This window comes from Chiloscyllium plagiosum, chromosome 11 (genome assembly GCF_004010195.1).
Source record: "Chiloscyllium plagiosum isolate BGI_BamShark_2017 chromosome 11, ASM401019v2, whole genome shotgun sequence".
Lineage (NCBI taxonomy): Eukaryota > Metazoa > Chordata > Chondrichthyes > Orectolobiformes > Hemiscylliidae > Chiloscyllium > Chiloscyllium plagiosum.
Window position 1 is genome coordinate 19692903 of NC_057720.1, and position 6448 is coordinate 19699350.

Genomic DNA, 6448 nt, shown 5'->3' on the forward strand with positions numbered 1-6448 from the left:
AAAAAAAGGGTTTTGTGATTTACACATGAAAGAAGTGAAACTATCACTGTATTCTAACAGATGAAAGGCTTAACAGACAATCAATTTTTCAATGTATAATTTCAGTTACATCACACTATAAAGTTTTGCTATAAATTCTGTCTGTTAGGATTGAGCCCTCCAGTACCACCTGATGTAGGAGCGTCGCTCCGAAAGCTAGTGTGCTTCCAATTAAACCTGTTGGACTATAACCTGGTGTTGTGTGATTTTTAACTTTGTACACCCCAGTCCAACACCAGCATCTCCAAATCATGTCTGCAAACTTACTAACTGTACCTCTTATGCTCGCATCCAAATCCAAATCAAATTCCATTCTGTTGGAACCTACACTCTATTGTGGATGAAGGAGTTGGATAAGTCTGAGAGAATGAGCTGCAGAGTTGTGAACAGAAAGGAGGACAGGGAGAGGGGAGGGGAAAAGATAAGAACCACAAAGAGCATTATTGTGGTCTGGAGTGCCACCTGGTGGCCAGAATCTACAATGAGGTGCAAATTCCTAATTGTTCCTAAAATATTTCTTTTGTTCCAAGACTGTTCCACTTGACCACACTTCGAGTACTGTGCTCCGTTCTGGTCACTGTACCTAGACAAAAATATATTGACCTTGGAGGGAGTGCTGTTCAGATTTCACAACCTACAGTGGTATACTGTGGAGTTTAGAATATGAAAGAATAGTTTGATTAATGATTTTAATATTAAGCTACATAACTGATAGGATAGATAGAGATATAAGATTTTTGTTCACTGGGGAGCCGAGGACTAAATGACTTGAAGTGAACATTATAATTCTCCAGTTGGGAGGCAGGTGTACACACTCAAATGGTGGTGGAATTCTTTTCCTCATTTGAGTTGATTAATATGAAATCCTTGGGAATCAAGCATGTTAGGGGGATATGGATATGGGACAAAGAAGGCTGGAATTTCAACCAGCTGAGCTGAACAGTGGGAGTTTGGAAAATTCCTAGCTTCACGTGCTCACCATAGGGAAAAGTGACTCTGGAAAAATGATGTTCCTTCTGGTATTGGGGGGTGAAGAGAGGTAGCAGTTAGACCATCTGACCCTGGAAAGAATTCAGAGATGCTGGGTGCTGAGCCAACTTATTTAACAGACCTGTTTTGATACCCAGGTTTAATAAAAATAGTTAGGCCCTGTAGCTCTTAGCTCTCAAATCTCCTCACCGAGCCCCACACCACACTGCCCGTGACCCATTGATGCCAACCCGTAATGCCAACTGATCCAAATCATGACCCCTGACTACCTCCATGACCCTAGGTCAACTGCGGCTCCTCCACCAGTCGCCAGTGAGCCATTATAGCCCCTATATAAGTTCAGTGCCAATTCATGTTCTTCCAACTTTGCTCATATTCCTCTATGCCAATTGAACAGTATGGGGAGACCTGCTGTTTGGGCTGGGATAGAGACCTGGGCTATGCTGGGAAACATAGTATGGGGTGTCACTGGCCAGGCCAACCTTAATTGCGCATCCTAATTACTTTTGAGAAAGTGGCAGAGAGATGTCTTTTTGAACCATTGCAATCCATGGGAAAGCCACAGTGCAGTGAATGAGGGAATTCCAGGATTTTGACCAAGTGACCCAAGTCTATTAAATACTTGAAGGCATGGGCCAATGATTACAGTGTTTGTTTCTACAATGGGTTAAATACTTGAAGACTTTTTCAAACATGATATTAATGTCCAATTCCTTCAAATACTAAGTACAAATAAGGCCACTTAAAAGACAGCTGGAGACATAGCTGTCAATCAAACAGTTAACTTAGAGACCCTCGCTATGATCTTGACAAGTCCCAGAAGTAGTCAAGATCCATTCATTTGTAATGCTGTGAGCCTGAGGACTATCAACATTCAGCTCAAGAAATTGCATGCACAGATTTATTTTTGCAACATAGCCCCAAAAGTTTCTTTTAAAACATAAAGTACACAAGATTAATCAGAGTGTGGTGATGGTCTCATCACAAAGTTGCCTCACATCCTTTAAAAAGAACCTGGGTGAGGCACTTGGCATGTCATAACATTCAAAGCTATTGGCCAAGTGCCAAGCGCTGATAAATGGGATTAGGTTGAAGGTCAGATGTTTCTCACCTGTCAGTGCAGATTTGATGGGCCAAAAGTCCTCTTCTGCACTGTATTATTCTATGATTTAAATACTTTAACAGTTTGGTGATTCGATGTTACCTGTTCCAGCTTTGACGAGTGTTTGTTTCCACCACAAAGCTAGGGCACACTGCTGGTGAAGGCCATTCCTGGAGTAAGAATCACATCTACCTTACAGAGTCACAGGAGCATTATGTTTGGCTCATTGTGTCTGGCTGTCCAAATACACATTGTGATATAGTGCCATTCTTCTGCCTTTTCCCCATGTTGTTTCTATTTGAATAATTACCAGTGCCTTCTTGAATTCCTCAATTGAACCAGCCTCCACCACACTTCCAGGCAGTGCATTCCAGCTCCAAACCACTCAATGTGTGAAAAGGTTTTATTTCCCTTACCTTGCATTTGCTTCTTTCGCAAATCCTTTTAATTCTATGCCTTCTTATTCTTGATCTTTTTACAAGTGGAAACAGTTTCTCTCTATCTACTCTATCCAGTTCCCCTTGAGTCTGAAAATGTCTATCAAGGAAAACAATCTAAACTCTTCAATCTATCTTCACAACTGAGGTTTATCATCCCTTGAACCATTTTGTAAAACCTCTTTAGCATTCTCTCCGATACACCCCCATCCGTCCCATAAAATGACTCCAGATGACGTCTAACAAGTGTCATTTGCAAAGCATTATCTCCTTTTTCTTGTATGTTATTCCCTATTAATAAAGCCTAAAATACTGTATGCTTTGTTAATGGCTTTGTCCACCTGACCTACCACCTCCAATATCCTGTGCACACATACGCTAGGACCCTCTGTGCACACATACGCTAGGACTGTACATCTTACTTTCTACTGTCAGTCCATATTCTTTCTACCTGAATACATCAATTCACACTTTTCTGCATTGAGCGCCATTTGCCACCAATCCACCTACTCCACCAACTAGTCACTGATCTTTTGAAGTTCCACACTGTGTCCTAATTTGTTCTGTGCACTGAGCTTCACCTAAGGGGTAGGTTTCCCTCACTTTTGCTTTGTGCCCCATCTCCAAAATTGAAAACTGCCAGAAAAGGGTTGGGACTTCCAGGTCCAAGATCTGCTTGCTATTTGTAAAGGTGCTCAGAGCCTCCCCAACTCCTGATACATCCAGCCCTAGCTCACCAATTAGCCATGATGCATTGAATGACAGGACAGAGGCAGGGGCTGAATAGGCTCCTGGAAAGGAAGAAGTAGGGAACCAGGGAGCCTGAAATGTGGAGGGAAGTGAGGAATGGTACAGGATTGTGAATGTATTGGGGGTAAGTGATTGGAATGTTTGTGGGGAGATGGTTTGAGAAAGCAACATAGAACATAGAACATTACAGTGCAGTACAGGCCCTTCGGCCCTCGATGTTGCACCAACCTGTGAAACCGATCTGAAACCCATCTAACCTCCATTTTCATCCACATGTCTATCCAATGACCATTTAAATGCCTTTAAAGTTGGCAAATCTACTACTGTTGCAGGCAGGCTGTTCCACACACCTATTACTTTCTGAGTAAAGAAACTCCCTCTGACCTCTGTCCTATATCTATTACCCCTCTATGTCCCCTCATGCTAGCCATTACCATCCGAGGAAAAAGGCTTTCACTGTCCAACCTATCTAACCCTCTGACTATCTTATATGTCTCAACTAAGTCACCTCTCAACCTTCTTCCCTATAATGAAAACAGCCTCAAGTCCCTCAGCCTTTCCTCATAAGACCTTCCCTCCATACCAGGCAGCACTCTAGTAAATCTCCTCTGAACCCTTTCCACAGCTTCCACATCCTTCCTATAATGTGGTGACCTGAACTGTATGCAATACTCCAAGTGTGGCCACACTAGAGTTTGTTACAGCTGCAGCATGACTCATGGTTCCGAAACTCATTCCCTCTACTAATAAAAGCTAACACACCGTATGCCTTCTTAACAACCCTATGAACCTGGGTGGCAACTTTCAGGGATCTATGTACATGAACACCGAGATCATCTACACTACCAAGAATCTTACCATTAGCTCAGTGTTCTGCATTCCTGTTACTCCTTCCAAAGTGAATCACCTCTCACTTTTCTGTATTAAATTCCATTTGCCACCTCTCAGCCCAGCTCTGCAGCTTATCTATGTCCATCTGTAACCTATAACATCTATCGGCCCTATCCACAACTCTACCGACCTAAGTGTCATCCACAAATTTAGTAACCCATCCTTCTACGCCCTCATTCAGGTCATTTATAAAAGTGACCAACACCAGTAGCCCCAAAACAGATCCTTGCGGTAACTGAACTCCAGGATGAATATTTCCCATCAACCACCACCCTCTGTCTTCTTTCAGTTAGCCAATTTCTGATACAAACTGCTAAAACACCCTCAATCCCATGCCTTCATATTTTGTGCAATAGCCTACTGTGGGGAATCTTAGCAAATCCATATCCACCACATCAACCACTTTACCCTCATCCACCTGTTTGGTTACCTGCTCGAAGAACTTAAGAAGGTTTCTGAGGCACGATGTACCCTTCACAAAACCATGTTGACTATCCCTAATCAATTTATTCCTTTCTAGATGATTATAAATCCTATCACTTATAACCTTTTCCAACACTTTACCCACAACCGAAATAAGGCTCACAGGTCTATAACTACCAGGGTTGTCTCTATTCCCCTTCTTGAACAAGGGAACAACATTTGCTATCCTCCAGTCTTCTGGCACTATTTCTGTAGACAATGACGACATAAAGATCAAAGCCAAACGCTTTGCAATCTCCTCCCTGGCTCCCCAGAGAATCCTAGGATAAATCCCATCCGGCCCCGGGGACTTATTTATTTTTTACACTTTCCAGAATTGCTAACATCTCCCCCTTGTGAACCTCAATCCCCTCTAGTCTAATAGCCTGTATCTTAGTATTCTCCTCGACAGCATTAGTCTTTTTCCAGTGTGAATACTGATGAAAATTATTCATTTAGCGCTTCCCCTATCTCCTTTGACTCTATGTACAACTTCCCACTACTGTCCTTAATTGGCCCTATTCTTACTCTAATCATTCTTTAATTCCTGATATACCTAAAGAAAGCCTTGTGGTTTTCCTTGATCCTATCCACCAATGACTTCCCACAACCTCTCCTGGCTCTTCTTAGCCCTATCCTTAGCTCTTTCCTGGCTAACTTGTAACTCTCAAGTGCCCTAACTAAGCCTTCATGTCTCATCCTAACATAACTTAAAAATGTGTTGCTGGAAAAGCGCAGCAGGTCAGGCAGCATCTAAGGTGCAGGAGAATCAACGTTTCAGGCATAAGCCCTCCTTCAGCATTCCTGAAGAAGGGCTTATGCCCGAAACGTCGATTCTCCTGCTCCTTAAATGCTGCCTGACCTGCTGCGCTTTTCCAGCAACACATTTTTAAGCTCTGATCTCCAGCATCTGCAGCCCTCACTTCATCCTGACATAAGTCGTCTTCTTCCCCTTGATGAGAAATTCAACTTCTTTAGTCAACCATGATTCCCTCGCTTGACCACTTCCTCCCTGCCTGACAGGTATATACTTATCAAGGACACGCAGTAGCTGTTCCTTGAATAAGCTCCACATTTCAGTTGTGGTGTGTGGGGTGTTTGTTGAGAATATTGAAAGCTCAGAGTCTTGAATCAGTGCCCAGTGAAATGAGGGCTCCCTCAGTTTGGGAGGATTCTGACTTGACTCAGTCTTTGATCCCTGGTCTGTGAGAGGAGGATTCACCCATCCAGACGAGTGGGAGGAGCTGGGGTGCCGACGTTAGGTAAAGGGTAAGAGAAAGAGTCTTCGGTCCATGTTGACTGGCCTCTAGTGTGTGAAATCCTTCTCCTGTGTATTTATTCTGTTCTTCATTATGGCCTAACCCAGGACTTTAGACGGGACTGTCATTGCCTCAGTGCCATCTGACCAAGACCATTAGAAGTACGAGCAGGAGTTGGCCATTCAGCCCATCAAACCTGCTGTGCAAACAAAGGGGAAAAATATTCCCTGAGATTGCACTCCTCTTGTTAGTGTGATTCAAATTGGCTGCTCCATTGCCTACAGGCTGGTACCGCTCTCAAACCGGGCTCTCTCTTTATCAAGAATAATACAAGGCAAGTCATAGAGATGTACAGCATGGAAACAGACCCTTCGGTCCAACCCGTCCATGCCGACCAGATATCCCAACCCAATCTAGTCCCACCTGCCAGCACCCGGCCCATATCCCTCCAAACCCTTCCTATTCATATACCCATCCAAATGCCTCTTAAATGTTGCAATTGTACCAGCCTCCACCAC

At 43.4% G+C, this 6448-nt stretch overlaps 1 protein-coding gene across 4 annotated transcripts in view; it reads left to right on the top strand.

The window, feature by feature from the left end:
* Nucleotides 1-6448, top strand: part of LOC122554191 (very-long-chain enoyl-CoA reductase-like) — a 93815-nt gene that overhangs the window by 74498 nt on the left and 12869 nt on the right. The window lies entirely within an intron of this gene.